The sequence below is a fragment of the Dermacentor albipictus genome, unplaced genomic scaffold (assembly GCF_038994185.2).
Source record: "Dermacentor albipictus isolate Rhodes 1998 colony unplaced genomic scaffold, USDA_Dalb.pri_finalv2 scaffold_31, whole genome shotgun sequence".
Lineage (NCBI taxonomy): Eukaryota > Metazoa > Arthropoda > Arachnida > Ixodida > Ixodidae > Dermacentor > Dermacentor albipictus.
Window position 1 is genome coordinate 2,575,480 of NW_027225585.1, and position 26,691 is coordinate 2,602,170.

The following is a 26,691-nucleotide window of genomic DNA, read 5'->3' on the forward strand; positions in this document are numbered from 1 at the left end:
ATGGCACGGCGGCGCGGGCGCGTAGACAGTCGAAGGTGAGGGAGTTGAGAGGGTGTTACGAGAGAGGGCGTAGGTAGAGGAGTTGAGCGGGGGGAAGGGCTTGGCCACCTGGATCGGCGCGCGTGCGCGCGCCGATCCTGTCGCGCCTTGTCCTGTCGTCTTTCTTGTCTCTGTCGTTTTGCGCTAAACAAAGTATTCACCTTTTCGTAAGCCTCCAGGTTTCTGCCCCGTAGGTGAGTACTGGTAAGACACAGCTATTATACACTTTTCTCTTGAGGGTTAATGGCAACCTGCTGTTCCTGATCTGAGAATGCCTGCCAAGCGCACCCCAGCCCATTCTTATTCTTCTGATTATTTCCGTCTCATGATCCGGATCCGCAGTCACTACCTGTCCTAAGTAGATATATTCCCTTACGGGAATACATCAGTTATACATCAGTTAGAGTTACATCAGTTAAAGTTAAAAATTGTGCGACGATACAACATCTTTTTATTGAATAATAGTGTACGCGTAAAGCTCGTAAGGGATAATCTCGAACCCAGACATGCGGCAACCATTCCTTTCGTAAGGACGGGTAAAGGGAGCTTTCAGAGTACGCTTGCTTCCTCCATCGGCCCTTTGCCGTAAGGAGGCCCTACGTAAGGTTAGGAAGTGGTCGAAGGAAAGGAGCATTTCATTGTTTGGGCCTGAGAGCATCTGGTTTCGGCAGGCGTCAACGAGCGTGACGCAAATAACCACAGGTCTTTTTTCATTGTTTGGTTGAACTTGCATCAATACGGCCCCCAAGCCGAATGATGACGCTCCAGCGGAAAGAATCGTAGGGTACTTTACATCATAGTTAGCCATGACGTGCGTCGAAGAAATAACGTCTTTGACGTACAACAGCGCTTGTTTTTGGGCAGGTCCCCACGTCCATTCGGAACCCTTCAAAAGCAAGTGACGTAAAGGCGCCGTTTTCGAAACCAAATCTGGTATGACTCTTGCCAGATTAGCCATACCGAGCAGCCGTTGAACGTCAGACACGTTAGCTGGCGCCGCCAGTTCTTTGATAGCACGAACTTTTTCAGGATCCGGCTTGATGCCATCTCGACTAAGCACACAGCCAAGTAATTTTATCTCAGTTCCCCAGAAGAACACTTTTCTTTGTTTAGCGTAACGCCGGCACTTGCGAGACGATCTAAAGTAAGACACAGGCGCTCGTCATGTTGAGCCTTGTCGTCGCCAAAAATGAGCACATCATCGATCATGTTTATCACGCCTGGGATTCCTTCAAGTATCTAGGACATTTTCTTCTGAAAGAACTCGGGTGCTGACGTTATTCCAAACGGCAGTCTTTGAAAACAGTATCGCCCAACTGGCGTTATCAACGTAGTTAACAACTGCCTTTCGGGCGACAACTTAATTTGAAAGAAGCCAGAGTTGGCGTCCAACTTCGAAAACACAGAGGCCCCACTTAAGAGACCGAGGCTATCATCCACTGTCGGCATGACATAGCGCTCGCGAAGTACACTTTTGTTTAATTGCGTCAAGTCAACGCAAATACGAACCGCTCCAGATGGTTTGAGAACTGGCACAATTCCTGCACACCATTCTGTTGGTTCTTCTACTTTGCGGATCACACCATCTCGCTCCATACGCTCGAGCTCCTGCTTAACTCGGTCACGCAATGGTAAGGCTATGCGATGCGCAACATGAATCGCAAAAGGTATCGAGTTCGGCTTTAGTCCAATTTTGTATTTTCCTTTTATCGCTCCTAGACCACTGAAAAGCTGCGGGTAGGAAGCTTCGACGGCTGTTGTGTTACTGACCGAGTCTGCGAATTTAATAACTTCTAGAGCCTCAAGCGCTGGGAGACCCAAAAGTATGGAGCGTAATGGTGAGACCACGTACACGATTTGCTGGACAGTGTTTTGTTTCCACTAGATTGTGACATGAAACTTTCCCAAAACATTCAGTGGCTCATTCGACGGGCCTGTTAGGATCAGGTCGCACTTTTCTAGCCTGGTAGGCAAACCGGGAAACGTTGAGGGCACAACGGAAACTTCAGCACCAGAATCTACTTTAGCGAACACCGGAGTGCCGTTAATGACGACCTGCACATATCGAGAATTAGAGCACTCCCGGTTCACCGCGCCAACGAAATACGCCCCCTTGTCCATTTGGAGAGATGAAAGTTGTACCTTCTTTTGATCACGTGCAGCCTTTTTCCGACATGCAGCTGCAAAGTGTCCGGAACAACCGCAGTAGTTGCATTTCGCTGCTTTTGCTGGGCACGAGGCTCTGGGGTGCGCTTATTGACCGCAGTTGGGCCATGACCCGGGTGTGCCTGGTCGGTAGGACTGTGCTCTGGGGCGCGCACCTTGTATTCCAGGTGAACAGTTCTTTGACGAGCTGCCCGAGTGCTGTCCTGAAGGATTCTTTCCGGGCTGCCCTTGCTTGCTGACCGCGTCAAGATTGCTGGTCGCCGCAAGCAAGGGTTCGTTGTCGGTTTCTCGCAGTTCCTGCTGCTGTCGTTGGACGGTCTCCTTCAAGCGCGCTTTTGCCAAAGCTCTGACGAGAGTCAAATTCGCATCCATTTGAAGCGACTCGGAGAGCTTCGTATCCCTGAGGCCGACCACGAACCTGTCGCGAATCATGCGCTCTCTTTCCTTGTAGTCGCACCGGTCCGCCAGCGTGTGCAGCGCGGTAACGAATTGGTCGACTGACTTTCCAGGTTCTTGAATGCGATGGTGAAAGCATGCGCTCTCATAAACAAGGTTCCTTCCGGCGACGAAGTGCTGGTCGAACTTCTTTCTGACGAGTTCGTATTGCTTCTGTTCTTCGGGTAATGCAAAAGTAGTGAAGATTTCTCTTGCTTGCCTGCCCATCGTATAAAGTAGAGTCCGGACCTGCGCTTCTTCACTCCGCTCATTTAGGCCCGAGGCGAAGTGGTACTCATCAAAGAGTTGGATCCAAGAAGGCCATTCGGACGTCCGGTCGAAGTCAAACCTTGGCGGAGCTGGAACCGCGAACATGCCGTGAAAGGGCTTGACTGCATTGTCTTCTGACATGGCGCCAGTTAACGAAGTTAAGGCAACGCCCCTCGAATGCCAGAGGATCCCACTTCTGACACCATGTGGTGTTTCGGCCCTAGCCGGACGCCTAGCGCAGCCGGGCAGCGAAAAGCAAGGAACTGAACCTGGCCCCAATCTCGGCACCATAACAACAACCTTTATTTCATGCAAGCAGCATATCTATATATCAAGCACTCATGTGACAAGTGACGTCACGGACAATGTTTCAGACATCAGGGTGAGAGCGCCTGATAACGCAGACACATGACACGTGGCACAGGCGCTATCAGCACAGAACTGAACAAAAGAAATCTTCAACATCAACAGAAAAACCGTAACCTACATCCTTATTCCCAAGCAAGAACTGCACCACGTCATTCGGATTCTTTGATCGGAAAGGGTCGTTCACTGTTAGTAACTTTAAGTTTTTTTGCAGGAATTGGCTCACATTCTTCTGCCAACAACCAGATTCACTAATAATGGTCCTGAATGGTGAATCTGGCTTGTGGGTCTTAGCCTTAAAAAATACCGATAGGCACCTGCCTCTACTATTCTCCATGCTTTTTGCAAGCGGCATCAATTCCAGTTGTTTACAAAAGTCAACAAACTTTCTTTTTATCCTAACTGCACTTTTCTTAATAGGAACAAAGTTTTTTAGCACAGCCTGCAACGCTTTCTCGTTAAAGATGCCCTTTTCGACGACAACAAACCCTCCTTCTTTATCTGCTTCCAAAAGGCGCAGGTCGTTATCTTTTGGGAAAGACAACGTTTGTCGAACACTGACATCAGAACAGCGTGAAGGTCCTTTAGGTACTACCTTATCCAAACGATTCACACCTTCAAGAAGTTAGCGATTGCGGTCTTCTTGTTTCGCCTTGGAATCATTGCAAAGCGTTGCAAAGCCCGAAAAGCATGACACAAAATTCATATAGGCCATCTGGTGTTACAAAGGCCATTTTAGGTTGGTCTTCGGGTGCCACAGGGACTTGGCAATAGCCGCTGCGCAGGTCGATAAAAGAGAAAACCTCCGCGCCTTGGAGACAGTCAAAGGCGTCGTCAATTCTCGGAAGAGGGTAAACATCTTTAGGAGTTATTTTGTTAAGACAACGGTAATCGACACAGAATCGATTGGCGACGAGCAGTCTGCTGACACCGGCAGGAACGTCCAAAAGAGCGAAAGGCAGTGAGGAACATTTGCGACGAGCGAAAATTGCAGATGGCATAAAACGTGCGCTCGCATCAGCAACAATGTTGCATGACACTGTGGCAAGGGCAGATGAGTGCGGTGGAATTGTGACGTCTTCGGCAACAAATACTTTATCTTCAGGTTCACGAGCGTCAAGCAGTGGGGCATGACACAGCGTTTGAAATTCCACTTCAGCATGAGAACAGTCGATGACGGCCTTATTAGCGGGAAGGAAGTCCCAGCCCAAAATAAGATCGTGGTAACGAGAACACAGCACCAAAAATTCGATGGTGTAAAGGAGGCCGTTGATCACAACGCGAAAAACACACGCAGCTGCAGGCGTGATGCGGTCTGCGCTAGCAGTACGAAGTGATATGTTTGACGGTGGTGTCGTAACTTTTCTGAGCGAACGGCAAAGTTTGGCGCTAATAACTGAAACTGCGGCACCAGTGTCAACGAGGGCGAGTGCAGCGACGCCGTCTACATATACATCAATAACATTAGTGGGAGAAGGGAGAGGCCTTGGCCTGTTCGTAGGTGACGCAGTTCTTGCCTCTGGAACTGCGACGATAAGTTTTCCCGTTCCGGCGTAGAAGGAGGACGACGCATTGGCGAAAGCGAGCGGCGTCAAGGCGATGGCGAACGGCAGTTAACAAGAGGGCGGTGGTCCGAGTAGGAAGACATCTGGTCAGGGTTCTGAGACGCGGAAGATGACGGGTGTGGGGAAACGTATGGTGCGGCGTCGAAGCTACGGCGTCGAAGCTACGGCGTGCAAAATCGTGCTACATGACCAGGTAGACCACAGGCAAAACATATTGGCCGGTTGACAGGAGTGCGCCATTGTCCACTGCTGTGTGGGTACCGCGATTGAACGAAGTGAGGAGCTGGACGCAGTAGCACGACTTATGGGGACGGCGTAAAGGTCGGAGGTAGTGGCCGTGCGAGAGCCATGGCTCCTGGCGTTGAGCTCTCCCAGGAATCGAGCTGATCCGAGCTTCCAAAGGCACGTCGCCTGTTGATAAACTCGTTGAGTTGTTGATAAATTCGACTTCTCCTGCCATCTGCTAGCCGCCTGGTTAGCTCAGATGGTCGAGCGGCTGCCCCAGAAAGGCGGTGGCCCCGGGCTCGAGTCCCGAACCAGGACGAATTTTCCTTCAACTGCGAAGCTTTCGAGCACCCGTATGGGTTTCCTTTGTTGCGCTTAACTACGTTTTGATGGACGTCTGATTTTCCCTTTATTAATTACCTCTCCACACCTTGCGGGTTTCCGCAGGACTATTACGTCAAACTCTTGCCTTTGCTTCCAAATTGTTGATAAATTCGATTTCGCCTGCCATCTGCTAGCCGCCTGGTTAGCTTAGATGGTAGAGCGGCTGCCCCTTAAAGATGGTGATCCGGGCTTCGAGTGCCGGACCAGGACGAGATTTTCTTCAACTGCGAAGCTTTCCTTTCAATGAACCGGTATGGTTATCCTTTGTAGCACTTAGCTACGTTTAGGTGAATGTCTCATTTTCCCTTTATTAACAATTCTTCAATGAGAAGGAATTCCAAATCGGTCACTGCACACTCTTGCTTGGTTTGCGACAGCGCATCTGTGAAATATTGGGAGTCTTCTTCATCGTAGCTCGAGGTCGTTGGTGTGTGCACAAACTGGCTGACACACACCAGTTTCAGTGCATACTTCATATATATGCATTGGGCACCGGCTTCCTGAGACGCACAACAGAAAAGAGGTGTTTTAAAGAATCTTGCAGTAGTTTGCATGTGAGGAAAAACCTGTAACTTTCACTCTTCAACAGAATTGGGGCATGCCACCGCACCGAGCTCGGTCATGATGCCGACTTTGTATGCGCAGGCGCTGCTGCAATCGTCAATCACCTCGGCTGCCTTTCCCGGTGGAACCTGCCCTTCCTCATCTTTTGCTCGCAACTGGAATGACATCGCCTGCCAACTTCCCCGGCCTTCGGACCAAAAGACCATTTCAGCCTCAAGCCCGCCACTTCTAACCCAGACGGTGCTCTCCGCCTGGCCACAGCGAGCAACTTCCTGCGCGGGACACTCGCTACTTCTACTTAAGCAGCCTCCGTCTTGGGACCACTTGGGGCACGCCACCGCACCGAGCATGGTCATGATACTGACTTTGTATGCGCAGGTTAGTTACCTACCTGTGCAAGATGTGTATGTTCTAGTGACCGAATGCTTATTGCGGTGTCGTGCCCCTCTGACACATTTGATGCCCCTCGGAAAGTTTTGTGCCACTTGATATGTTCATTATGTGTGAATGCTCACCTCACTTTCCTTTTACTAGCCCTTTCTGGGGACATTGAACTTAACCTCGGTCCTCTTAAGGACATTCCCGCTCCGGTATCTCTTGAATCCATTGCTAGTGCCCTATCCGATTTAGAAATCATTCAGAACACCGTTCTGTCTGAGCTCGCTCTAATTCGTGATACACAGGCCACCATTGGAAACCAGGTCGGCCGTCTAGCCACCCGTGTCGACGCCCTTGAGAAAATTGTAGACGCTCCTAAATCAAGTCACTCGATACCTGCATCCAGTGACAATCCTGAAATCATTAAACTGACTTCACAAATAAACAACCTCGTACAGAAGTGCGATGACTCTGAAAACCGCCTTCGCCGGGACAACCTACTTTTTTTCGGTGTTGAAGATGCGCAAGATGAAACTTGGGAGCAATGAGAGTCTCGCGTTATTTCACTGTGTGCAGATGAACTTCTAATTTTCATCACCAAAAATGACATAGAACGCGCACACAGGCTTGGCCGTTTCCAGGCCGGCAAACACTGACCAATTATAGTGAAGCTTCCGCGGTACAAAGATAAGTGTTGCATTCTGTCTGCCGGGCTAAAGTACGCCAATTTCTATCCGGGAAGATTTTTCATCGCGCATCCGGCTTGCAAGGAAGAAGTTGTACGCCTATGCGAAGCAAAACAACGTTTCCGCTTTCAAGATACGCTTCGACAAACTTCACATTAATGTTAGGCAGTTTTTTTATGACGTGCAATCAGACTCAGTTTTACAAGTTAAATCCTAGCCATCACTTCAGGCTTGCCCAGCACTCTCCTTTCCCTCCCAGTGGCTACTAAACCCTGTTGACACACCACGCAATCACATACTATCGTTATACTGGCTAATGTTCGCAATTACATGTAAAAAAAAGATACCATTGAAGCCCTTCTCGACGACAATAATACAGACATGGCCATTTTCACTGAGTCTTGGTTAACCCCTGACATAGATAGCACTGAGCTACTGCATGCAGATTCCCCCTACTCTGTTTACAGACGCGATAGGAAGGAACGAAGGGGTGGTGGCCTTCTTGTCTTCACGAAAAACAGCATTCCTTGTTACCAGCTCCCGAACAATTGTACTCATGAAATTCTTTGTGTGCACATATCCACGCCTACATGCACTTGCATTCTCATATCTTGTTATCGCCCATCCGATTGTGATCCGTCCTTTATCGACGAACTTAACACTGTCATATTAGATGCAACCTCTCAATTCCCACGTGCTAACTATATTATTTGTGGTGATTTTATCTTTCCGGACATAAACTGGGACAATCTAACAGCATCATCTTGCCAGTCAAAAGATTTATTTGATTTAGCCTTAAACTTCAACCTTACACAAACAGTAAATTTACCTACACGCGGCTCAAACACCCTTGACCTGGTCCTCACTTCTCCACCCGAATACATTCAGTCGATAACGTGTCAATGGGCTGAGCGATCACAGTATTGTCCTTTTCAACTTGGAAATCCCAGTTCCAGTCAAACAGCGTTCAATAAAACTAATACGGGACTACAAAAAAGCGGACTTTTCCACAATTAACAGTGAACTGCACAGTTTCTTTGAATATCTCAAGGAAACTGCCTTCAGAAGGTCAGGTGATGCAAAGTGGCTGCTGTACAAGCAAAAGCTACTCAGCTTAATCGATAATCACGTACCCCTTGTGTGCATTAGTGGTGTCATGGGAAAGCCTTGGTACACAAACCAACTAAAAAACTAGCACAAAAGAAAAAGCGCCTTTTCAGAGTGGCAAAAAGAAAATGTGGTTCTGCCCCGAAATGGAAGAAGTATTTCACCTGCCTGCGTGAGTACAACAGCCTTCTGAAGCTTTGTAAGAAAAACTTTTATCACCAGGATCTTCTCAATATCATCCGTGTAAACCCGAAACATTTTTGAAAATACTCGCACTAAGTAGAAATCAGTCGCATAACATTACCATAACTAATCCTAATGGGTCCCATGTTCCAGTTGAAAAGCGTTCCGACGTCTTCAATTCATACTTCTATTCCGTCTTCACTTGTGAATCTTCCACCAACATTCCTGTTTTACCAAGATTTTGCAGCACTAAAATGCTGCCCATTGATGTAACTGCTGAAGGTATCGCAAGCCTAATCAATAAAGTTAAGATATCTAGCTCCCCCGGACCTGACAACATACCGGTGAAGATACTAAAAGCTACTAACGTCATTTCTAGCCAGATATTACGAATCATTTTTACCCAGTCTATAAGCGAAGGTACTATGCCCAAAGACTGGAAACTAAGCAAAGTAACCCCCGTATTTATATCTGGTAAGCGCTCCGACCCATCCAATTATCGCCCGATCTCACTTACATGTATTGCCTGTAAACTTTCAGAACACGTCACATATTCCCAAATAGCGTCCCACCTCGACAAAAATTATTTTTTCTTTAGCAAGCAACATGGCTTTTGTCCGGGCTTATCATGCGAAACAACTTTTTGAATTCACCACAGATCTCCACCTAAACTTAGATTCTTCATATCAGACTTATGTAATTTACTTAGATTTTTCAAAGGCTTTCAATCGCGTCCCTCATCACCGACTAGTCTCCAAACTTTCATGCCTTCACCTCGGCCCCCCGCAGGGGCGTGTGCGTTAGCAGGCGTTTGGTGTGCTGCGACACCACGTACCCGAGCACACGAGGGTTGGGCCTTCCCGCGTGTAGCCGTGCGCGGCTCAGCCGTGTCCGGGGAAAGGGGGATCCTGGTGGTTGAGCCGATGCCGGGTGTTTGGACCTTTAAGGCCCCCCGGCGGAGGCAACACACTTCTTTGGCCTCTGCTTCGCGTAGACGGCACCCCCGGACTGACCCATCCGGAGGAAACCGGCAGTCGCCTCTTCCTGTCTCTTTCTCCCCAAATCTCTCACTTTTTTACCTTTCCTGTCTTCTTCTCTCTTCCATTTACTTCCTTTCTCCACGGCGGCTAGGGTTAACCTTGTGGGGCTATCCTTCCTTGGGTACACCATATTTGGTTATAGTGACGGCGTACGACTGGCGTCTTGCAAACTTGTACACAAGCTCTGCCGCTTCCCCTCGTTGGGCTCCATGGTGGGCGGTCGCCGCTGTTGCCGAACATACACATTTTTCTCATGGCAGCGCAAGCCTCTATTCTATATGATCGGTGTATGAAAAGATGCCGCAGTGAAGCAACGTTCCAGTTCTCTTTTCGGAGCAACGCTCCATCATATTCCAAGTTCTATGTACTGCACAGCGAAAACAACGTACCGGTGAGAGAGCTCTCTCCATTTCTAGTGGCCGAGTGTCTAAAAGAAAAAATCGGACCTACATACAAAGCCTCAAAAACGCCTAGCGGGGACCTCCTCCTAGAACTAAGTGACAAAGACCAAGCGCAAAAGCTCACAGAACTTACCAGTATTGGTAACGCAACAGTGACAATTTCACCGCACAGAACATTAAATACAAGCAGGGGTGTAATATCAGAGGAAGATTTTATTGGCTTAAGCGACGAAGAACTGCTGGAAGGTTTCCAGGAACAAAATGTTACCAAAGTCCAAAGAATTGTCATCCACAGGAACGACCAAGAAATCCCCACGAAACATGTAATACGCACTTTCGGAACAAGTGTAACTCCTGCCTCCCTGGATGCAGGTTATGTAAAGGTAAATGTTAGACCATATATCCCGAACCCTAGACGATGTTTCAGATGCCAAATGTTTGGACATGCTTCGCGTGCATGTCGAGGACGAACTACTTGTGCTAAATGCAGCTCCAACGATCATCAAACTGACAACTGCACCTCTTCCCCATTTTGTGTTAACTGCAAGGGAGATCACCCAGCTTACTCGAGGTCCTGCCCTTGCTAGAAAAAAGAAAAAGAAGTAATTGCTCTAACTGTGAAAGAAAAAATCTCGTTCTATGAAGCCAGAAAGCGGCTATCGTACCTTCCGCGAAGAAGTTACGCCGATGTGACGCGGGTGGGGGCAGCGTCACAGAGGTCTCAGGAGTCCTCCGAGACCACGCATAGTGGTCCCGCAGTGACCCCTCCCACCCCCGTGGTGGAAACAGCCAGTTCTGCTCCATCCTCTTCGCAGGCCCTGAAGACACCAGTCCCGCAGGGCCCTAAGATCAAGCGAACCCCAAGGCCCGAGACACGTGTCTCGGCGCCAAACTCTCGGTCCTCCAGCGCCTCAGAGAGAGCGATGGAGGTCGACGCAAAAACCCCGGTGTCATCGACACCGAAGGGCAAGCGCTCTCTCGAGCGCGGTAAGAGGGACAAAATTCCAATAACGACCCAAAAAAAGAAGGCTATAACCTAAGGGTTATAGCTCCGCTGTACCTACCTTCTTCATACCTTCTTCAGATCCATGTCACCTAACATATTTCTTATCTTCCTTTCACTCGTTAATATCATTTCTTATCCTTCAATTTTAAAATGGCTTTTATGATCCATTGGAATTGTAGAGGTCTCTTACATAACTTAGGTGACATAAAAGACCTGTTATTTAATTTCTCTCCCGTAGCTTTATGCTTACAGGAAGCAAACCTAGGTGAAAAGCACAAAAACATTTTAAAAGGCTTCACTGTTGTACGGCGCGATCGTACTCAGGCGAACCGGCTTTCGGGTGGTGTAGCCATAGTTCTACAGAGCGGCATTGCAGCTAGAGAAGTTGCCATTAATACTCACTTAGAAGCCGTTGCTGCCACGGTTATAGCACATAAAACCATTACCTTTGTTCAATGTACATACCACCCCATTTACAATTTACTGCAAGAGATCTGGAGTTAGTTTCAAACCATCTACCTAAACCTTTTTTAATAGCAGGTGGTTTTAACGCTCATAACATATTATGGGGTAGAAAAACAAGTGTCACCAGGGGACAAACACTTGAAGATTTTATCCTGAATAACGAAATATGCCTTTTAAACACTGGTGCGCCAACCTACTGCTCCCCAAGCACAGAAGCTATGAGCTGTCTAGATCTGGCGCTGTGCACTCCATCTCTGTTGATCGATTTTAAATGGGGTGTTATTAACAATCCTTATGGTAGTGATCATATGCCCGGCATTATTAAAAAAACATCTCCTTTCCCTACAGTACCATTAAGAGCACTCCGTTGGAAACTCCATCTTTTGCAGACTGGCCTCTCCTAAGCGAGAAGGCCAGTCTTGATCACATATCAGATTTATCAAACAATAGACGAAATGAATGAAAAGATTATTGCCTCCATACTTGCTGCAGCAGAACAGACGATCCCCCAATCCTCCGGCTTCTTAAGGAAAAAACTAAAACCCTGGTGGACGAATGAATGCACTCAAACAAAAAAAGCACAAAACAAAGCATGGGGTATCTTTCGGCGATATCCAACGCAAGATTACCTCCTGTATTTCAAAAAAGCAAAAGCGAAAGCCAGGTACACGCGTAGGCAAGCCGAAAGAAAGTCTTGGCAAACGTATGTATTTTCCATCAATAGCTCAATAACATCCAAAAGAATGTGGGATCAGCTTCGTAAGTTTAGAAGCGAGTACGCTCCTTATACGATCCCCATACTCTCACCTCCAGGTACAGAAACGAATTTAAAAGAACAAGCAGACATATTAGGGCAGCATTTCCATAACATATCAAGCTCACTAAACCACTCCACTGAATTTCAAAAGTATAAACAATCAGCAGAACAACAAAAGCTTCCGATAGCAGGAAGTTCCGAGAAACCATATAATGCGCCCCTAACACTTCCCGAAATCAACAGAGTACTCACTACTGGCAAAATAACAGCGCCAGGTCCGGACAGAATACTGTCACGTGGTGGTGACGTTAAGAACACAGTAGCAATACTGTGGGAGACAAAACTAACTTTTATTGGGCGAACCTGTGCCCACACAACAGGCTACACTTATAGCACAACGATAGCGGCGAACACGGTCGGCGATCGTCGAAAATCTGATCAGCGGTTCAAGCGCGTCGGCTTTTATACACAATCGTCGAATGTTCCAGACTAATCGTTGGGACCCGCGTGCCTTCCATAAAGTTCTACATCATTCGCGTCAGGCGAATAAATCACATAAAACAAGCTTCGGCAACAACAGACTGCGGGTAGAAGCATCGATAACTTTCCAGAAACTTCGGATACATGCAAGCGCGTCCCGCGCTGTGCGATAAGATTTGTTAGGCGGTGAAACCTGGTCGCCCGATAAATATAAATACACGTGTCAATACCCCCCTCTTAAAAAGCATCGTCCCGATGCTACAAAGAGAGCGAAACACAAAGGGACACTTATTAAACATAAGTAACAAAACAACGAAAAGAAATAAAGTCCAAAGGTCAGTTACGCGAAGTCCCAAAGTTCGTCGACGCTGGTGGTATGGCTTGAGCCGCACAACGTGGACAATTTCAGGTCGTGAGCGGCGCCGCTGTGACAGCGAAATGCCGTCTGGCACGACCTCGTAGTCCAGTGCACCAATACGTCGGATGATCTTGTACGGTCCAAAATAGCGACGCAAAAGCTTCTCGCTCAGTCCTCGTCGGCGTATAGGGGTCCAAACCCAAACACGGTCACCGGGCTGGTACTCCACAAAGTTTCGTCGGAGGTTGTAGTGTCGGCTGTCGGTCCTCTGCTGGTTCTTGATCCGCAGGCGGGCGAGCTGTCGGGCTTCTTCGGCGCGCTGGAGATAGCTAGCGACGTCGAGATTTTCCTCGTCAGTGACGTGGGGCAGCATGGCGTCGAGCGTCGTCGTCGGATTCCTGCCGTAAACCAGCTTAAACGGCGTGATCTGTGTTGTTTCTTGCACCGCCGTGTTGTTAGCGAATGTTACGTACGCCAGGACGGCATCCCACGTCTTGTGTTCGACGTCCACGTACATCGCTAGCATGTCGGCGAAGGTCTTATTCAGCCGCTCCGCAAGACCATTCGTCTGCGGGTGGTAGGCCGTTGTCCTCCTGTGCCTTGTCTGACTGTAGTTCAGAATGGCTTGGGTGAGCTCCGCTGTAAAGGCCGTTCCTCTGTCGGTGATGAGGACTTCTGGGGCACCATGTCGCAGCAGGATGTTTTCGACAAAGAATTTTGCCACTTCGGCTGCGCTACCTTTCGGCGGTGCTTTAGTTTCAGCGAAGCGGGTGAGGTAGTCCGTCGCCACGACAATCCAATTATTTCCGGTTGTTGACGTCGGAAAGGGTCCCAACAAGTCCATCCCGATCTGCTGGAATGGTCGGCAAGGAGGCTCGATTGGCTGTAGTAATCCGGCTGGCCTTGTCGGCGGTGTCTTGCGTCGCTGACAGTCTCGGCATGTTCTGACATAACGGGCGGCGTCGGCGGTCAGGTGCGGCCAATAATACTTTTCTTGTATCCTTGATAGTGTCCGGGAAAATCCTAGGTGTCCAGCGGTCGGATCGTCATGTAGGGCGTGCAATACTTCTGGACGAAGTCCTGACGGGACAACAAGAAGGCAGTTGGCGCGGACTGGGGAGAAGTTCTTCTTCACGAGTAGATTGTTTTGAAGCGTGAAGGAAGATAATCCGCGCTTAAATGCCCTGGGGACAACGTCGGTGTGCCCTTCCAAATATTCGACGAGGCCTTTTAGCTCCGCGTCTGCCCGTTGCTGTGCAGCGAAGTCTTCCGCGCTTATCATTCCGAGGAAGGCGTCGTCATTTTCGTCGTCTTGCGGCGGCGGGTCAATAGGGGCGCGTGATAGGCAATCGGCATCGGAGTGTTTCCGTCCGGACTTGTAGGTGACAGTGATGTCGTATTCTTGTAGTCTGAGGCTCCACCGCGCGAGCCGTCCTGAAGGGTCCTTTATATTCGCTAGCCAACACAACGCGTGATGGTCACTAACGACTTTGAATGGCCTGCCATAAAGATAAGGGCGAAATTTAGCTGTAGCCCAAACGATGGCGAGGCATTCCTTTTCGGTCGTAGAATAGTTGCCTTCCGCTTTTGACAGCGACCGGCTAGCGTAAGCTATCACCTGTTCGACTCCGATTTCCTCTGGCATTTCAGGTTCGGCGTGGCGGAAGAGACGGCTCATTTCTTCCGTGTAGATCGCGGTCGTCTCATTAGGTAGCAATAGCGCTTGGGCTCGTTCTCGGCGTACGACGCTTGCGAATGTCTTCAGGAAGCCGCTTCGGAAAAGTTCCCAGGTCGTTAGGGTGGCTTCTCGGTTCTCGAACCACGTCCTGGCCGCGTCTTCCAATGCGAAGAAGACATATCGCAGTTTGTCGTCGCTGTTCCAGTTGTTAAACGTAGCGACTCTCTCGTACGTCTCAAGCCAGCCTTCCGGGTCCTCGAAGGTTGAACCACGGAACGTCGGAGGCTCCCTGGGCTGCTGTAGCACGATGGGCGATGCCGGGGCTGCCATTGGGGTGGACTTGGTGGCAATCTTTCTGGTCGTCTCAGGCAAAAGTCCGTGCTCCGGGGGCAGTTGTTGAAGACGGCGGCTTGCTCGATGGTCCGGGACTGCGTTGGTGTTGTCTTTGCGTTCCGGGCTTGGATCACGGCTTGTCGGGGGCGTCTGGTACATGGACCAAAAGCACCTCCACCAGATGTCACGTGGTGGTGACGTTAAGAACACAGTAGCAATACTGTGGTAGACAAAAGTAACTTTTATTGGGCGAACCTGTGCCCACACAACAGGCTACACTTATAGCACAACGATAGCGGCGAGCACGGTCGGCGATCGTCGAAAATCTGATCAGCGGTTCAAGCGCGTCGGCTTTTATACATAATCGTCGAATGTTCCAGACTAATCGTTGGGACCCGCGTGCCTTCCATAAAGTTCTACATCATTCGCGTCAGGCGAATAAATCAGATAAAACAAGGTTCGGCAACAACAGACTGCGGGTAGAAGCATCGATAACTTTCCAGAAACTTCGGATACATGCAAGCGCGTCCCGCGCTGTGCGATAAGATTTGTTAGGCGGTGAAACCTGGTCGCCCGATAAATATAAATACACGTGTCAATACATTACACAATGCTCGCATACCTATCTTCAAAAGCAGTTAAGACATCGCTCCGCTTTTTTAACATAATCTGGGAAACAGGAAAAATGCCGAATGAGTGGAAAAAAGCCATTATAATCCCTTTCTTGAAAGCTGGAAAGCATCCTACAACAGCTACCAGCTACCGACCTACAGCACTCACAAGCTGTCTCGCCAAGTCCTATGAATCCATCATAAACATCAGATTGGCATACGTCCTCGAAACTGAGAACCTGCTCGATAATCATCAGTGTGGGTACAAGAAAGGCTGCTCTACAACAGATCATCTAGTTCGGTTAGAACAAGAGATACGTGCGGCCTTTCTACACAAGCAATATTGTCTCACAGTTTTCTTTGATCTTGAAAAGGCATATGACACATCATGGAGGTTCGGTATTTAAGGGATTTAGCGGAGTTAGGGATCCGCGGCAGAATGCTTAAATGTCTAGCTGATTTCATGTCCGATCGAACATTCCAAGTGCGTTTAGGAACGGGGCTGTCCAGCGTATTCATTCAGGAAAACGGAGCACCTCAGGGATGCGTATTGAGCACAACATTGTTTGTGGTGAAAATGAACTCGCTCAATATTGTAATTCCATCTTCTATAATGCATTCCCTATATGTGGATGATCTTCAAATTGCATGTCGTGCATCGAACATGGCAACCTGCGAACGACAAATTCAAATTGCACTCAACAAACTAACGGAGTGGGCATCTGAAAACGGCTTTCGCTTCTCATGTGAAAAAACGATTAGTGTTGTCTTTACACAAAAAAGAGTCCTACAACCAGATCCCATCCTTAAACTACAGGATGCCACACTACGCGTGAAACAAGAACACAAGTTTCTGGGTGTTCTGTTTGATAAAAAGTTGAACTTTCTCGCACACATGAATAGTATTAAAATCAAAGCGAACAATGCACGTAACATTCTAAAAATCCTCTCCCGCAAACGGTGGGGCTCTGACCGTAAATGCCTGCTACACATCTACCGCACTTTGGTGGGTAGCAATTTAGACTACGGTAGCATTACATATTGTTCAGCCAGACTATCTTACGTCCGACGACTTGATCCAGTCCATAACCTAGGACTTCGACTGGCATGCGGTGCTTACGGAACATCACCTAAACAGAGCTTACATGTTGAATGTAATGAACCTCCTTTACAGCATCGTAGATCGCTACTTTTTCCTAGATACTCAGAATCCAATCCTCGCCACAACACATATGCTACAACATCGTCACACAGTGCAGCTCACGCTTACATTACACAAATAAACCAAACATGATTAGGCCGCTTATCTTGCGATACGAGGAATACTGTCGGGATTATGACATCCCTCGGGAAGTCCTCCAGGTTGCCAGAAAGTCAGAACGTTTACCCCCGTGGTGTGATTTCATAGCGTTATGTGATTGGACACTAACACATCTAAAGGAAAGAGGCACACCACATCAACACATTATACAAGAATTCCGCTCTCTTCAAGACAAGTATATAAACTACATAGAATTTTACACTGATGGCTCTAAAACGGAAAAAAACACGTGGGTGTAGGGGCCGTAACAGAAAATTGGGAAACAAGTATTCGATTACCTCAGCATGCCTCTGTCTACACAGCCGAAGTGTACGCGATATGGACGGTAGTTCAAAAGATCATTGCTGACAAACTTGAAAACACTGTCGTATACACATATTCATTAAGCGTACTGAAGGCTCTACACATGAAATCCCATAGTGAACCCTTGTTAGAGGATATTTTGAATGCATTAACGTCAAACAAATATGGCAGATGAATTAAGTTTTGCTGGGTACCAAGCCATGTTGGAATATTGGGTAACGAAGCGGCGGATAGATGCGCATCAATGGCAGCGTAAAAAAACATTCAAAATACAGCACTTCCATATAAAGACAGTGTCAATGCGATTCGGAAGGCCTTGACGTCAAAATTGCAACGCGATTGGGACACTTGTTTCACCAACAAGCTTCATCTAATTAAACCTGTAATTGGCGAGTGGAAATCATAGAGTCACCAGCAACGATTCTACGAGGTGATCTTGTGTCGACTTCGAATTGGACACACACCTCTGACGCACAATTTCCTTCTTCGAAAAGAAAACCCGCCAACTTGCGAAAAATGTAATGAAGCTCTTACAGTCATGCACATCTTAATAACATGTCCACACATCAATACACTGAGACGGAGGTTTTTACACGGCCTGTATAAATTGCACATTCCATTACACCCTGCCCTATTACTGGCAGATCACCCCGTAGTGCCATTTCCTAACCTTTTCGACTTTTTAGAAAAAACTGGTTATTTACACCAACCATAATGTAATGCAGATTTACCTGCCCTAACGTTCCGTTTTATATTGTCTTGTGACTGGCGCAGCATGGCCTTAGTTGCCTTTGTGCCACTAAACCCAAACTAACTAACTTCACCTCGACCCACTATTCCTATCATGGATCATTTGTTTCCTGACAGATCGCCTCCAGTTCACCTGTGTTGGGGGTCGCTGTTCAGATACTACTAAAGTAATATCGGGTGTACCACAGGGATCCGTCCTCGGCCCACTCCTTAATAATAATATTTGGGGTTTTACGTGCCAAAACCACTTTCTGATTATGAGGCACGCCGTAGTGGAGGACTCCGGAAATTTTTACCACCTGGGGTTCTTTACCGTGCACCTAAATCTAAGCACACGGGTGTTTTCGCATTTCGCCCCCATAGAAATGCGGCCGCCGTGGCCGGGATTCGATCCTGCGACCTCGTACTCAGCAGCCCAACACCATAGCCACTGAGCAACCATGGCGGGTGGCCCACTCCTTCTTCTAATAAACATTAACGACCTCCCAACAGACATATCATCCACAATACGTCTATTTGCCGATGACTGTTATATACCGTCGTGTCCCAACTAACACTGACCAATCCATTCTGCAAAATGACCTAAATTCTATTGACAAATGGGGCTCACGCTGGATGATGGAACTAAATGTCTCCAAATGCAAGTTAATGCATGTATCACGTAAACACTCTACATCCAAATTTCTATACTCTTCGGGCTCTGTGAATTTATCTGAGGTCGACAGTTACCGATACCTTGACGTTATCATCACTAACAAACTAAATTGGTCAAACCACATTCAACAAATAACAGCCGATGCCTCAAGACCCCTTAACTATATTAAAAGATCCCTATCCTTGCCTGTTCCGTCGATTCGTAAGCTAGCATATGAAATTTTCATCCATACCAAATTATAATATGCGTCTACAATTTGGAATCCGCATCAAAAATACTTGACATTTTAGAAGCTACTCAATGTCGTGCCTGCCGCTTTATCTCATCGAATTATGACAGCACTATCAGCGTTACTAACTTGAAGTTATCTATTGGTCTACCTCTTTTAGCATAAAAACGCATAATTTCGCAACTGTGCCTATTCCATAAATTGTACTCTAACTGTCCTGACCTTCGACGTAGTAGTTCTGCGGAAACCCGCAAAGTGGAGAGAAGTAATGAAAGAAGGGAAAATGAGACATCCACCCTTCTTTTTTCCTTCTTTTTCCCTTCTTTCATGTCCTGACCTTCGTTCCTAACTTTTATTTCCACCCGTGCGCTCATCACATCGTCTATTCAATTATTTGTGTATCCAACGCCTTCGTGGTTCTACAAACGCTTTCAACAAATCCTTCCTTTCCTTTGCAATAGAACAATGGAACTCGCTCCCGGAATCCATTGTTGTAGAGCGAAACCCTTCGAAATTGCGAGAGTTACTAACCACCCATATTTGCAACTAATTATGCAAAAACCTGTTCTTTTTAGTGTCTTTTCAGTTGTAGCCTTTCTTTGCATTGCACATGACCATTCCTTCGATGTTTGTATTATTGTTTTGCCTCCCCCTTATGTAATACCCCACATGGGGCCCTTAAGGGAATTAATATTATTATTATTATTATTATTATTATTATTATTATTATTATTATTATTATTATTATTATTATTATTATTATTATTATCTTGCAGGCGTAGAACGACATTCGTGGCAATCAGTAAGCCATCCTGAGAAGCTTTCCGTTGTTCCTATGTTCATTCCCCGAATTGACTCCACAGCCAGGCTTAGTGTGTCTTCAGCCCCATATTTTCCCATGTCTTCGAGACTCGGTGGTAGTGAATGGTGCCGAGAATACACTAGGGAATGCCACTGGTTGTACAAAAGTTCTAGGAACCACGCGGTGGCCTCTGCCTCCGGTTCTATTACTCCCTCCTTGACCAAATATCGAATTGCAGCTGGGGCTTCATGTCACAATCCACCCGGATTCGTGAAGAAGGGAGGGCTCGAGGCACCCTCCGTTAGACGGACGCTCCACAGCGTGGTGGCAATGAACGATGACTGACCGCGAGCAGCTGTGCTCGTCGGTGTTTATTGCGGTGCGGTGACCATTGTTGCCTACCGAGCCTGGCAGGACACTGAGCCTAGCGGGCGAACGAAGATTATGCCCGAGGAGGCGTCACATGCTTGTTACGCCCCCTTACACCCAGTTTGTTTGCCGGCAGCAAACGTCCAAGTTCAAAGTGCGAGGCTCTGCTTCCATCTTAGCCGGGTCGACGGTGCCTGCTACCCGGGCGAGTAACGGTCCGGTGGCCTCTGCCTTCGATTACTCCGCCTGGGCACCCGTGTGGACGGGCCAGGGTTGGCAACGCCGGGTGCTGCCTGATCCAGCCTCGCTTCATCTGTAGGGTCCGTAGTGGTCGGCCTTCTGAGTGGTGCCGGGCTCGACACCGGTCCAAAGGGCCCTGCACCACTGGTAACGCTTGCCGCCTCCGAGGTGGGCGGTGCTCAGCTGGAAGTGACTGGTGCTGCTGCTAGTGCTCCTGCGGGCTGGAACTCGGAAGTGGCAGTCGAGGGTGCTGGCCAGGTCCCGAGGCGAGGCCTAACATGGTCGGCGTGTCTGTGCCACGTGACCCCATCCGGCATGCGGACGAGCAGCGATGAGGCGCTGGCAGGAGACACCACCTGTCCAGCAGACCAGCGTGGGTGAGGACGGAAGTTCCTGGTGAAAACTGGAGCTCCCGACTCCGCCAAAGGCCCGGGATGGCATCCTTTTGCACATGCCTTCAATGGAATAGCCTTCACGGAGAAATCCTAAGCATTACTAATAATCGTGAGTTTCATACAACGCCATTTTGTGGTTACTTTTTGCATTGCTGAACTTGGGCATGCCGACTTGTGCTGAAGTAGCAAAGAAATTTCAGGCTCTTCGTGAGGAGGTTGCTGAACTGAAAACTAGCCTAGTGATGTTTAATGATATCTGTGATTGTGTGAAAAATGGAAATGAGGCACTGACCAAAGAAAACAAGGTCATGAGAAATGAAAATAAGAAACTTAGTAAAAAAATGTGTGGTCTCGAACAATATTCCTGACTCAATAGCGCTGAGCTGAAAGGCATTCACGAGTCAAAAGGCAAAGACTGCCTGGCAGTCGTCCTAACTACTGGTGAGAATATTGGTTGCCCAGTCGCCAATACAGATACAGGCACTCCACAGCGCGTGCCTGCGAAAAATGGAAGCCACGTTATTGGGCGATTCTGTTCGCGAAACAAGAAGGCTGAATTCACTAAAAAGGCAAGAAAGACGCGCCTGTTACCGTTGACGTAGGATTTGTCCAGAGCACCGGCCCCAAACCCGTCTATGCGAACGATCACCTCACGCCAGAGCGAAAACGCCTTTTTGCGCAGGCACTTGCGCTTAACAGAGCACACCAGTGAAACCACCTATGGAGCGATAATTGCACAATCAGATCCTGGATGACTGATGACAGCCGCGTATATCGAATTGCGTGTGCAGAAGACTTTGGCACCTTCCACCAGATAAGCTATCATTTCTCATTTTCAACCAAGCCTAAATCACCACGGCTATCTACACGTGCCAACAAATGACAGATCTGTTACACGAAAAGTCGTCAGCATTATCGCTTCTACAACTAAACATCCGAAGTCTTAGAAAACACCACGATGATCTTGTTGCGTTCCTTTCTTTACTCGATCATTCATTCTATCACATGTTTGCCTGAAACATGGTTATCTGGCAATGAGCGCAACATGTATGGATTACCAGGTTATCGTTCCGAATATTGTAATCCCGACTTTCGTCGTGATGGTGGAAGTGCCATACTTGTAAACTCGTCCTTAACACACGCGCATCGTCTTGATATAAGATTTGAAAATATTCCCTGTGAATCTGCTTGCCTCGAATTTAACCATACTACCATACCAATTACCAGTCGTAACAACATCGTAGCTTCCATATATAAGTCGCCTTCATCTTCGTATCCAGAATTTTGCAGCGAATTAAGCAACATCCTTAATAACTTAAAAGGACGTCTTGTTGGGCGAGTTGGTCACAATTCATCTTGGCTACTAGGCGCAAAAACACACACTACACAAGGAATGGGACGGGACAGAGCGCCACTTACAACTGTTTTTATTCGGAGGTACACCACACACTTATATACCCGTCTTATGCGCAAGGACACAATCACATCAAGATTGATATGGAAGCGCACTAGTTAAATATTTCTTTTCGGCCATATATAAAGATATTGACGGGTCGCTGACGCACATGCTGCCTTTCTTTTCGATAAAGAAAGCTTCAATCACTTCCCGAGCTTTTTGATCTTTACTTTTTGCCAGAATTCGCGCCCCTGCAAAACATGGCTCACAAGAGCGTGATGGGCAGGACTTAATGTGCTTAGGAATGTTTGGCCCTTCTTTGTCTTGTTCTACATTTCTCTCATGTTCCCTAATTCGTTCGTTAACGCAGCGCCCCGTTTGCCCTATGTACGAGCGCCCGCAGGAGAGGGAGATTTCATACACAACGCCTTCGTTGCACTTCATGAACGGTCGCGCATGCTTGGTGCCGCATCCATTTTTATCGTCTCGTATTTTTTCTATACGAGAACAAAGGCTTCCTAGCTTTCGGGGGGCTGAAAACACAAGCGGCACCCCATGCCTGCTAGCAACCTTCTTTAAATTGTGGGCCATCTTGTGTACATAGAGCACCACCACAGGCCTCACCGTCTTATCTCGACGGGGATCTTCCCCCGCTCTCACAGCCGCACTCTTCATTTTTTGTAGCAGGCTTTCAGCGACTGCCATCACAATCGAGTCAGGGAATCCAGCTGAAGACAGCCTGGTCAATTGGGTCTGGAAGCTAAGCTGCATCTTGTGAGGGCACGATTTTTCCAGGGCTGATTTCAGGCAAAGTGAAGCAATCCCACGTTTTATTAATTTCGAATGGGCGGAGTCGTATGGCAGAAGTCCTTTCTTTGCACGAGGTGCATATGCCCAACAAACGCGATCCGCACAAAAGTCAATATTTATATCTAGAAACTGTAGGTGGTTCCCCTTAGGCACTTCACTGGTGAATTGCAAGCCATTTCCAAGTTGTCGGAATATGGATAAAATATCATGCACATTCTCTTCGAAGTTCAAACTTCCTTCCTTACTAAAAAATATCAAAAAATCATCCACATATCTAAACACTTTTAAAACGTGCCTAGCAGGTAAAACCTGATGTAAAACTTGATCCATTTGTGAGAGAAAAATATTACATAATACTGGCGCCACACAAGATCCTATACAAATGCCGGCTTTCTGCAGGAAGAACTGCTGGTCAAACGTTATAAAAGTCGATTGCAAGTAAAACTCTAAAAGGGTTAAAAAATCAGCAATGGAAATTCCCGCATTGTTCTGAAAGGAAATGGGTTCGTTTTTTTCTATACACTCTCGGACGGCAGTAAATAGGGCCTTGTGAGGGATAGAGTAGAATAAATCCACCACATCGACGGAAAAGGCGCGCCCAACATCACATTGCGATTTTAAGAAGTCACAAACTTCGTCAACAAGACGTCCTTTTAAGCTATATTTCTCGTACAGTGGGCCTTTCTATATGTGTGACTTCTCCGTGTTTCATGGATCAGTGGATTTCATCTGCTGTCGCATATACCTGCCGCGCAAGGAACATCGCCTTTTGTATCAAGAATGGATTGGTTCCAGCTGAAATAAGTGTTATTTTCCGGCCAGTTCTACCATCCTGGGGTCATGTGAAGCGCATAAGTAGGATCCTCAGGTCTGAACTCTGGCGTCATATTCGCCTGCTAAATGATCTTCTACGCGTCGCCTGTCAAAAACAATACCCAACCTGGCTAGCTGAGAAGAATTTTCGGTCCGTTAAGAAGACAGCTTCAAGAATGACTGAACAGCTCTGGGTGTGCATGCTAGACAAATTGCTGCAGGAAAGAAAGAAGAATAAGAACCAAATGAGTGGGAGTGGGTTGGTGGTTGAGGGGGACATTCACCTACCCGAGAAAATGTCATCTGTTCTGGAGAAAGGACCCAAGTATGGAGTTCAGCCTCAAGTGCCACCGCATGAGCTGCTTGCCATCAATCGACGAATCGCCAGTAAAGCCGAATCGGAGGAACAAGAGACGTGCCTTCTGGAAGGCGTTAACTGCCTTCTCAAGTCCTGCGACCAGGAGCGTTCACGTCAAAAGGAAACTTCAACGGGAGCCATTGTGACCTACTTCAGAAACAACCACCTAAGGCTCTTACAAGCTGATAAGGAGGGAGGGTTTGTCGTAATATGTGAAATTGAATTTTCAGAAAGAGCTGCGCAGGCACTGGAAAAGAATTTTGCGCCTGTCAAAGTTAAAGAAACTAGAGTTAAGAGCAGAGCTGTTGCACTATGTGAACAGTTTGGGTTAGACCGTCTTGGAAAACAGATAGGAAAAAGCAAAAATAATGCCTTGAAAGCCTTCTTTTCAGTAAAAACGCATAAGCAAGGTATGCCGTTTAGAACAATAGTCACGGAAAAAGGGTCGTGGCAGAAGGAACTAAGCCAGTTTTTGTTGAAACATTTGAGTACACTTGAAGTAGACGACCCATTTCGTACAAAGAAATCTGACGAAGTTTGTGACTTCTTAAAATCGCAATGTGATGTTGGGCGCGCCTTTTCCGTCGATGTGGTGGATTTATTCTACTCTATCCCTCACAAGGCCCTATTTACTGCCGTCCGAGAGTGTATAGAAAAAAACGAACCCATTTCCTTTCAGAACAATGCGGGAATTTCCATTGCTGATTTTTTAACCCTTTTAGAGTTTTACTTGCAATCGACTTTTATAACGTTTGACCAGCAGTTCTTCCTGCAGAAAGCCGACATTTGTATGGGATCTTGTGTGGCGCCAGTATTATGTAATATTTTTCTCTCACAAATGGATCAAGTTTTACATCAGGTTTTACCTGCTAGGCACGTTTTAAAAGTTTTTAGATATGTGGATGATTTTTTGATATTTTTTAGTAAGGAAGGAAGTTTGAACTTCGAAGAGAATGTGCATGATATTTTATCCATATTCCGACAACTTGGAAATGGCTTGCAATTCACCAGTGAAGTGCCTGAGGGGAACCACCTACAGTTTCTAGATATAAATATTGACTTTTGTGCGGATCGCGTTTGTTGGGCATATGCACCTCGTGCAAAGAAAGGACTTCTGCCATACGACTCCGCCCATTCGAAATTAATAAAACGTGGGATTGCTTCACTTTGCCTGAAATCAGCCCTGGAAAAATCGTGCCCTCACAAGATGCAGCTTAGCTTCCAGACCCAATTGACCAGGCTGTCTTCAGCTGGATTCCCTGACTCGATTGTGATGGCAGTCGCTGAAAGCCTGCTACAAAAAATGAAGAGTGCGGCTGTGAGAGCGGGGGAAGATCCCCGTCGAGATAAGACGGTGAGGCCTGTGGTGGTGCCCTATGTACACAAGATGGCCCACAATTTAAAGAAGGTTGCTAGCAGGCATGGGGTGCCGCTTGTGTTTTCAGCCCCCCGAAAGCTAGGAAGCCTTTGTTCTCGTATAGAAAAAATACGAGACGATAAAAATGGATGCGGCACCAAGCATGCGCGACCGTTCATGAAGTGCAACGAAGGCGTTGTGTATGAAATCTCCCTCTCCTGCGGGCGCTCGTACATAGGGCAAACGGGGCGCTGCGTTAACGAACGAATTAGGGAACATGAGAGAAATGTAGAACAAGACAAAGAAGGGCCAAACATTCCTAAGCACATTAAGTCCTGCCCATCACGCTCTTGTGAGCCATGTTTTGCAGGGGCGCGAATTCTGGCAAAAAGTAAAGATCAAAAAACTCGGGAAGTGATTGAAGCTTTCTTTATCGAAAAGAAAGGCAGCATGTGCGTCAGCGACCCGTCAATATCTTTATATATGGCCGAAAAGAAATATTTAACTAGTGCGCTTCCATATCAATCTTGATGTGATTGTGTCCTTGCGCATAAGACGGGTATATAAGTGTGTGGTGTACCTCCGAATAAAAACAGTTGTAAGTGGCGCTCTGTCCCGTCCCCTTCCTTGTGTAGTGTGTGTTTTTGCGCCTAGTAGCCAAGATCCTTAATAACATGGCAATATAAAATAAGAACATTGTTATATCTGGTGTTATATCTGGTATATGGTGTTATATCTGGACTAGGACAAATTTTTGTTCAACTGCCAAGTTTTTCTGTGGAGGAGCCCGTTTGGGTTTCCTTTGTAGCAGTAGGCTGCGTTTGGGTGGATGTCTTATTTTCAATTTATTTGTTAACATTAACGTCATCAATCCTGATAGTGCATCATGTTTAGAGTACACGCACTGTTCATACAGCTTTGACTTCTCTTCGCATATTTCAGCTCGAAATAGGAGTGACTTACTGGGCTCCAGTACACTAACAGATCATATTATCCCCAACATTTCATTAGATCACATTGCAGCAGTGGTAGATTATTGCATTAAAGACAATTATCCAATTTTTTTCCACCTCAGGCTTTAAAGATATGCAAAGTAAAATTACAGTGACAGAGCGGCGATTCGGCTGTGTCAAATTTGTGCAGTTAATTCTTGTAGTAGACTGTACATTGGTGATTAAGCAGGACTGCGCAGAAAAAGCTTTTGTGTCGTTCACGGAAACAATAGCTACGTGCATAGGACACCACACCACTTACACTACAGTGACGAAATGCTTTCGTTCGCCCAGAAATCCATGCATTACTAACTCACTGTTAAAGTCGATTACTAAAAAGAATAACTTTCATAAGCAATTGAAGACGCAGCCTTTTAATCTTACAATAAAATCCCGCTTTCAGA

At 47.1% G+C, this 26,691-nt stretch overlaps 1 pseudogene; it reads right to left on the reverse strand.

Moving 5' to 3' along the window:
- Window positions 1–1,920: 1,920 nt before the first annotated feature.
- Window positions 1,921–3,051, reverse strand: LOC135909912 (uncharacterized; annotated as a pseudogene).
- Window positions 3,052–26,691: the final 23,640 nt, after the last annotated feature.